Source organism: Lycium ferocissimum, unplaced genomic scaffold (genome assembly GCF_029784015.1).
Source record: "Lycium ferocissimum isolate CSIRO_LF1 unplaced genomic scaffold, AGI_CSIRO_Lferr_CH_V1 ctg3490, whole genome shotgun sequence".
NCBI classification, from domain to species: Eukaryota; Viridiplantae; Streptophyta; class Magnoliopsida; order Solanales; family Solanaceae; genus Lycium; species Lycium ferocissimum.
This window is the reverse complement of record NW_026725419.1, coordinates 61,000-70,212: the sequence shown is the minus strand read 5'-3', so window position 1 is coordinate 70,212 and position 9,213 is coordinate 61,000. Positions and strand designations below refer to the sequence as shown.

The 9,213-nt window shown below is 41.8% G+C and overlaps 1 long non-coding RNA gene across 1 annotated transcript; it reads left to right on the top strand.

The window, feature by feature from the left end:
• Positions 1–5,875: 5,875 nt before the first annotated feature.
• LOC132044092 (uncharacterized) lies at positions 5,876–7,987 on the top strand. The gene is made up of 3 exons (XR_009412025.1): positions 5,876–6,057; positions 6,415–6,471; positions 7,547–7,987. It is a non-coding gene; the product is annotated as an uncharacterized LOC132044092 (long non-coding RNA).
• Positions 7,988–9,213: the final 1,226 nt, after the last annotated feature.

Here is a 9,213-nt window from a genome sequence, read left to right as displayed (position 1 = left end):
CACCGGACTATCGGAATAGGGCCGCGGTGGCCTCAAAACTTCACCGCGCCACTTCGTGCATTCTAACCCCTAAAGCTACGCGGTCGGTGTGGCCTCTTGTCACCATCACTAAAAGAACGGGCCTTGGCGCCCTCAACCATCGAAGCATGCTCAATAATGGACTGGAAAGAAGTCCCCATAGACTCCAGCTGAAGGCAAGGAATCTGTAGAGAGCCTACTAGTCCTCCAACAAAGCGTCTGATCTTATCAGCCTCGGTAGGAATCAACGGAGTAGAGTATCGGGCCAAATAGAGGAAGCGGTCATATAAGACTCCAAGGATATACCCTCGCTCAAGGTGTAGAATCTGCTCCCTATGAGCCTCTCTCAAAGATCGAGGCACATACTTCTCAGGAAGGCCCAGTAGAACTGAGTCTAAGTCAACGGAGGAGAACCCTCAAGTCTGCACGACACGAAATACCTCCACTACGTCTTCGCATCGCCGCGAAACTGGTAGGACACATAATCAATGTTGTGAGTCTCCACTATACCCATACGGTACAGCAACTCATGCATATCAAGAGTAACCTCATAGGCATCCTCGGACCAAGTACCAGAGAACCTCGGTGGCTCTAACTTTCTGAATCTCCCCACCAGATCCTGATCAGCAGTAATCATAACAGCGCCATCCATGGGCCTAATATCCTCCCCAGGGGCGGGTATAGCATCAATGCGGGGAGCCATAGTTGCGGCGGGATGTGCGACCTGCGTGGGTCCCTGCTCAAGGGTCTGTGCCCCAACCCTAGTCTCCGTGGAACCCCCCGGCCGGGGAGTAGTAACACCCGCGACCGCCTCGTCGGGCATCGAGGACGGGCAGATCCCCGGCCATGATCATGCACGGCCCGGTCAAAAGTAACCTCGAGCTATGTCCGTGCCGAGGCCACACCATCCTCTCGCGGCCTCTCCCCACCCTACCGATACCGAGCTCGGAAGACGGAGACCTCTCTCATCGGCCGGCCCACCACGGAGCTCTGCCCCGATCGCAGCCCCCGTGTCTCTCGCTCCGCCACGTCCCTCTAACCGTAGCGCGCCCACTGCGTGCCCGTAGATGCGGGACTCCGCACCGACCTCGGGCGTATAGCGCGAGTCCTCACCATCTCGCGAGAGAAGAGATAAGAGTCGGATATCAATTTGGTCCTTCCGAATACCAATTTGAATAAAGTAGCACGATGGAAAGAAAGAAGATGAGATTTCCTAAATGTCCCATAGCCTCCCGTATAACTACAGCTCATCGTACCGATCCACGAAACTACCTGGACACGCTCTTGTATTAAAGGCCGGGTATCCTAGGGCTCTGATAACAACTTGTCACGAACCATTTTAGCCTAGGTCATGCGGGCACCTACCATTTCCACCTCGGTAGGCGAACCCTTAACTCAACGGTCACAACCAATAAATATAATAAAATAGCGAAAGAAGTAAATGACGTAAGTCTCACAATATAATATAATATAGATAAGTGCGGAAGTAAATAAATCCAACCCAGTATCTGGTCTAATCATACAAGAGCATTTATTTTCGAATACTAAGGTCCGAATAATAATACATAAATGTCTCAAATCGTGTCTTGGAAGAAAAGTAAGACATAAGCAATAGAAGAGTCTTCGAGGTTAGCGGACGCCATCTTTACCCTGGAAAACTCAAGTAGAAGCGGAGGAGTCGATCAGTGCGAGTCAGAGAGGTAGATCCGGCCGATACTCGCATTCATAAAGAATGCAAGTGCGAAGTGTCAAGACAAACAACAAGTGCGGTAGGCATCACGGGCCGACTAATCATAGTTAACACAATTCGTAAAATAACGCATAAACAAGTAAACCAATCACGCATGGAACAATATAATCGTAACCGAGTATCCATCAACACCTGTGTAAGTATCTAACCCTAATATAATAAGTCTGAGTATATCTAATCCTAGAACAATCAACATAATAGAATCAATACCACAATCGTCACAATACAATCATCACGACATCTCACTCAAGTCATAATGCAATGCAATGCAATGCAATAATGGTATGAATGTGATGCCATGCCATGCCATGCTATGCAAATGAGATGTACAGATGTGCTCCGGACGAAAATATCGACGTCTCGGAAGCACAACCCGATCACGCGACTCGCGAAGTCCGAGTGCCACCGTTCCGGATCTTTGCCAAACGACAGACGGGACCCCGCTAATTACTCTCGCGACACTGGGAGTCTCACCAAGACCAATCGATTCCGAGGGACCCGCGGAGCCCATGCACTACAGCCATGCAACAACGATGCCCGAATATAACCACCAGACATCGGCCTCCTCACAATCACTCAAGTAAAAGAGTTTATCAAGTATCAATTTCATATAAATAACGATTTCGGAATGGATCTTCGGACATCGGCCTTTTTCACAATCACTCAAGTAAAAGAGTTTATCAAATATCAGTTTCGCTCAATCAACGATACCGGATCATCACCAGATATCATCCATGCATGATAATTATTAGAGAATGCTTGCAATGCATATGTCAATCATCAACAAGCAAGCTCTATCACGACCCAAACCGATGAGCCGTGACGAGTGCCCGACCACTACAGGCCAAGCACTCCTAAGCTTGCATTTACTTCTCACTTACTATCCTTGGCCCATACACAATCTGTAACTGAGCTATACTGTCTCTTGAATGATCAACACAAGAAACACCGTCTCGAGAACTCACGGCCAACGCAAACATATAAACATGAATACTCAGAGTAACAGCGCAAGCTGATTAGGCCGCTACATGTACTGTACAACAAAATAAGCGCCGACGAGGCTGTGTAACATCATGGCTACATATCACTGTCTACAAACCTCTACAGAATACAGACTGTAGAAAAGACAGGACAAGGCCCTGTCATACCCATATATGTACATATAAAAAAAAAATTCTCTATCTCTTTCTGTTTGTTGCATACAACAAAGATTTCGGCGTTGCATATTTATTTTCTGTTGTTTATGTTTAAATGTATTAGAATGGGCCATGTTAAATAGTCGCCCATCTGCTCTCCTGGATTCCTAATGATCTTGAAGTTTGCTCCCGGTAGTTCTGACTTAAAGGCAATGATTAGGCTTTCTTCTTTCTCTTCTTTCTGTTCTTCTTTGTTTCTTTTTTTGTATCGGTATGCCCGCATACTTGAGTGTTGACATTTCGCATACCAAAGGGCTGTAGCTCCTGTCCAAATGGAGCTTGCTGGCTGGAACTGGAAAGAGGCCCTACTGGTCTGGCTCGCTCGGCTGGCTACCTGATCCTACGAGCATGAACGCAGCGTCCACAAGAAAGGACGTCAGTACGAGTAATATACTGAGTATGTAAGGCGTGAATAATAACATAGTGGGGGATACAGAGCTTGAATAATAACATGATGGAGATATAAAGCATATCATAAGATAAAGGAGTAACCTGTACATCTGAGTGCCTTTTAAGGCGGATACCATGCATGCTTATCTTTTCATAAAATATTTCTCATGCATATGTATCATGATAGTGCCGTGGAACGTGCAACCCGATCCATATATACACATATATAATATTGTTGCGGAACGTGCAGCCCGATCCATATATATATATATATATATATATATATATATATATATATATAATAGTGTCGAGAAACGAAGGGGCCGATCCATTTAACCATATATCCCGTGTCCGGGACGATATCATAATATACCAACTGATCAGGTGGATGCGTATATAACGCCTCGCCCTTTTCCCATGACCCCATACATACATATAATATAATATAATGCATGCCACTCATATTATATATATATATATATATATATATATATATATAATATGAGTGGCATGCATGGGAGCCCAAAGAAAGCTATAACTCTATCGGAGTGACGTAAGGTCGATAACCTCCGATTATATTATGGAATAATCATGATCGTCATGTCTCACCTCAAGGAACTAGCATTATGAGGTGAGACTATCAATAAAGAATAACATTAAGGGAAAGCATAGAATAAGATCATAAATCTCACAAAGCGTCACCATATACTTTGGAATCTTTAGAAATGGAGTCATCATCGACGAATGAAATTGAGAAATCAAGAAATAGCTCAACATTCTCATATTCACATTGAAACCATAAGCTTGGAACCTTTAAACATGAAATCATTCTCATCATAGAAATATTCTCATCTTTGGCATCATCGTCATCATGGTAAAAACATGTCCATCATTGTTGTCATAAGAGCTTACAAAATCATAAATCTCTGGTTTGGAAAAATACGGATATTTTGGAAAACATTTATGGATTATCAGAAAAGGAGTCATGCCTTGAATCATGAACTTCTAACTTTTAGAAACAGGGAGGTTATGGAAACATTTATGGAATCAAACATAGGAATCATGCATTTGAAATAAGGGGACGAGCCGTAACATACCTGTTCAGCCTCCAACTACCTACGCTTATCCGTCCGATCTCGCAAGTCTACATATAAGACCATTCATTCTATGATTAGGCCCGTTGTTATATACTTATCCTAATCCTTCAAATAAATCTTTCTAAAATCTGCCGAAATTTCGATAGCATCTCCTCTGTTTATGTGCCTAGTCCGGAATCCCAACTCAGCAACCAACAACAACAACAACAATACCAATATTAACCATAATATTTCCAATACCAAAATACTTCATAAACATCCCATATGGTGTTTGTCCCATATTTCCACCACAGAATTATTTTATAACTATTTAACAGCTCCATCTCCGTAAATAAACCAAGATTAACGTTAATAACAAGAGATTCATACCTTTCTCTCGATAATATCGCTATATCTTCACTTCTCCACCTTGATCTTAAGCCACAACGCGCCGCTATACGATTTTGTAGTCGCAACTATACACCGTCTGGACCAGAATTTGGGAATTATACCTGATTTAGGCTAAAAAGTGGGTGTTGGAAGATTGGGGAATTTCCAGAAGATTAGAGAGGATTTTGGGGTGGTTTGGCTGAAAAATATGAGGGGGTGTCCCCTTTTATAACGGTCCAGGTTCTGCCTGGACCGACTTAAAATTTGCTCAGCGCGATCGCGCTGAGTCACAGGGTCTTGCCCTGCGCGTTCGCGCTACCTTCTGGCGCATTCGCTCAGGGTTAATTTCCTGTCCTGACAGCCGATCTTAAAATGCCCATAACGTTTGATCCCGATACCGTATTGTTACACCTCAGATTTTCGCACGTTAAAGTCGCATCATGAGTTAGTCGACGCCAGTTCAAAAAGAAATTATCTTGAAGTTAAAAGAGATTGAGCTTATTAATATAAATGGTTACAAGAGTCTATAAATAATATTAGTAAGTGGCGGAAGATTTGGAGGGTGAATGAATCAAAGAAGATGAGTTTCGTCAAAAGTCGGCAAGTTGGGAATATGATAACTTGTACTTTTGGGTGAGATTAGGAGTTCTTCACATGCTAAGAAAATAATAATATGAGGTTTTAATCGTATAATGGTCGTTTGTTAAGTTTGGAAGTCAAACGAGTTGTAATACAAAAGTCGACAAAGGGAGTCGCAAGTTAAGTTTGTAAATTTCACTGAAATTTGGGTCAGATGTCTCGGAGCTTTTCTCTCAATCTACGTGGAGTTACGGGGTGATCCACCTACCAAATCGAAGTTCTATGAGTCTAGTTTCCAGAACATTTTACCGTTCATCGATACGACATCGGAGTAGAGAGATATTCGCATTTCCGTCCAGAGACGCAAACTGTCACGGGAACAGTGTGCTAAAGTCGGTGGCTTTAAATTTGCCCAAGTATATAGGCCCTTGCACGAATTTTTCTTCCATTTTCTCACCATCCCCAACCTAGAAAACCCTCAAACCCTCTCCAATTAATCCTCCATCAATATCAATCCAAACCAAGAGCAAATATATCAACTTTAACATGAAGAACAACATGACAACTTCGAAATTGTGATTTCTTCACTATTTCACCTTTCGGAGGAAAACCTTGCTTTGAAGTAACTTGGGGTTTGAAGTGATTTTCATGATGTAAGGTATATTTTAACTTCCTTTTGATCTCTTTGAACTTCTACAAGTAATTGATCATAGAAATTAGTGAAAAACCCCATAGAACAATCTCTTCTATATTCTTATGAAACTTTCATTTAACTTAGCTTATTTGTTGGCTGTTTTATATGATATTGTTGTGTTGTTTGGAGTTATGGTGATATGGATGGGATCATATTGAAGAGGAGAAGTAGAAAAGTAGAATTTGGTAGCGTTTTACGGGAAAATTTTGCTACAAAAGGGCCTATAAATTCACGCCCATGAGTTGCTCGACTAAATGTCTAAATGAAGATTTCTATAAGCTATGACCTTGGTTTTGATCTTGAATAGTCCATATTATGTAGGAGATCGTTCGTAAGGCGTTCGAGGACTCGGGAAACATATATAACTCCATCGACGAGGTATGTAGGGCTTTCTATTTTCTTTGTGGCATGACTAGAATTCAAATGACCTTTCATTGAAAAATTGTTCCGCTAACTTGGATCGATCGCATTCCATGATAATTGAGCTGATACATACTCATCTATGACTTGTACCAAATTATGGTCCACATCTCCTTTTGGCTATCGATTAAAAGACTTTCCGTTCAACTTGTGTCGATTATGTCCCAAAATGGTTAAGTTTACCCTTTTCTCATGAATAGCTTGTATTAAAGCACCTTTCATATTTCGTGTCCCTCTTGTTTATCGAATGAAGAATGATATTAGTTATGGTACTCTTCACATCAAAGTTGAGTTGATTGTACTTCCTTTAATTGAGTTAAACCTTATCTTCTTGTCTATTGCTCCAAGGTGACGAACCTCTCGTTGGCACACTCTTTCCGATAAAAGTTGTGTCGATCATATTTCATAAGAGTTGTGGCTAACTTTGGCTTCGTGAATAATTCATAACAATATGTTTCCTTGTACTTTTACTTCTTTGGACTAATGATCAAATAATGATAAACGTAGCGACAATAATGATAGTCGGAGGATAACGACGATAGGTCACTCCGACTCTTTCCATGATATTGCTTCTAAGGTCAGTCTTTCATTGCACTTATATGTATGTATTTATTTTCATTACCGAGCCGCGCTATAGTCGGCCGGGTAGGCACTTATATGTGCACCTAGACATATTTCTTTCTTTACCGAGCCGTGTTGTAGGCGGCGGCAGGCACGTAGGCGTGCATTGCCACCGATCGATTGGGCGTAGATGATGTTATGATGATGAGCTCACCCCACAGAGGGATTTATTATTGTTATATGATATGATATATGGGTCCACAGTGAGGAATGATTTTACGAGCATGCATTTACATCTATATCATGATTATGGTCGCCCTCAGTGGCCTCGTTCAGAGTTTCAGGTTGTCTCTACATCTTTTCCCAAGTTATCTGTATCTATTATGCTTATGTTACGTTTATGCTTACTGCCTTACATACTTGGTACATATTTTGTACTGATGCATTTTTTGCGCTGTGATCATGCCCACAGGTACGGTAGACGGATTGTTGTACCTTTCTCAGTAGGATACCAAAGTTCAGCAGGGATGTTCGCACTCCATTCTCTGGAGTTGCTGGTCAGAGCCATTAAATAGGATGCATGCATGCATGTATATATATATATATATTATGGGTATGGCTATTGGGTACGTCGGGGCCACCGTCCCGACCAGTTGATGTATATTAGTGCTCTTAGAGGCTTACAGACTATCGGGTCCGGTCCGTGTTGTGTTTGGCCTTGCCGGCCTTCTGACTAGTTGTCTTTCTTGGTTATGGCCTTGTCGGCCCTAGTTATGCATATATGTGTTGTTGGGCCTTTTCTGCTTGCAGGTTGTTATGATATACTTCTTACTATTGTTATTCAGCGGCCTCGTCGGCCTATGATTCACGTTACAGAGTTTAGATATTACAGTTGGTTCGCTCGGCCCTTCGAGTGCCGGGTGCCGGCCAAATTCATCTTTGGTGTTTTTTCAAATTCCAAACTTATAATGGCGCTTTGGCCTCTTCAAGTCAGATCGTCCGAAAACATTTCCTTAAATCATCCCTTTGGAGGGCTTATGCCCATATTTGGCTTAAGGGTCCTTCTTAAGACTTGCTCAACTTCATATGTACTACTTATATAATTTTTCATATGTCCTTTATAAAACTCCAGCGTGTGGACCCCACTTAGCTTACAGTAACGAGGGCTTTTCATCAAGTAACGTATGAACTGATTCACCCCATATGGTCTCCAAATGTCATACATATTTATATATTCTTATACTCAGATCATATAATCTTCATCCCTAATCCTTGTATGACTTTACTCTTCTCTGAGCTCATAATAAGCCGTCTACAATCTTGGTAGCGCGAAATTTTCCGGGGTGTAACAAGCTCAATATCACAAGTACCTCAACGGGGTACGCCAACAATGCATCACATCACAATACCAACAGTGGGTATGCCAACATATATAATCAAGTACCAACAGCGGATGCGCCACTAATATATCAATAATCTCAAGTACCAACAGTGGGTACGCCAATAATATATCAAGTACAAATACCATCAACGGGTATGTCAATCCTATCCAAATCAGGACAACAAGTGACCTTCGTTATCTACCAACTAAACATGGCATCAAGCCAACACAATTAAAAAATCAAACACGTATAACGGGGTGGCTAGTCCCTACACACATCAGGGCCCAACCTAAGTCAATGTCCATCCCAACATCACACCCGAAGGTTCACATGCTGTCTCCGACATCATAATCTAAATATGTGATTCACTATACTAAGTCTCACCAAAGGTAAACCATAACCTATATGGACTGTCGAACTGCAACACCAACAAGTCACTCTATTGCCTTTCCCTTTCTCTGAAGCTCAGAACCAAAGTAGTCTAAGCATAATCGAATTCTAAGTTAGAAATCATGAATAATGATACTAATATTTCTATGATATCAATTAGTCCATTTTAACCCTAGAAATTGGGGGAAACGGGCCCACAAGGGCGAAACGGGAAATTAACAGGTAAAATACCAAATTGAATCCTAGGTAATCATAACCTCATCATTAATTGTTGATTTAGCTCAAGAATTATCCCCAAATCTGATTCTAGTAAAAACCCCCAAATTGGGTATGAACCCTAATTCTCCAAATCCAAAATTCAACCTTA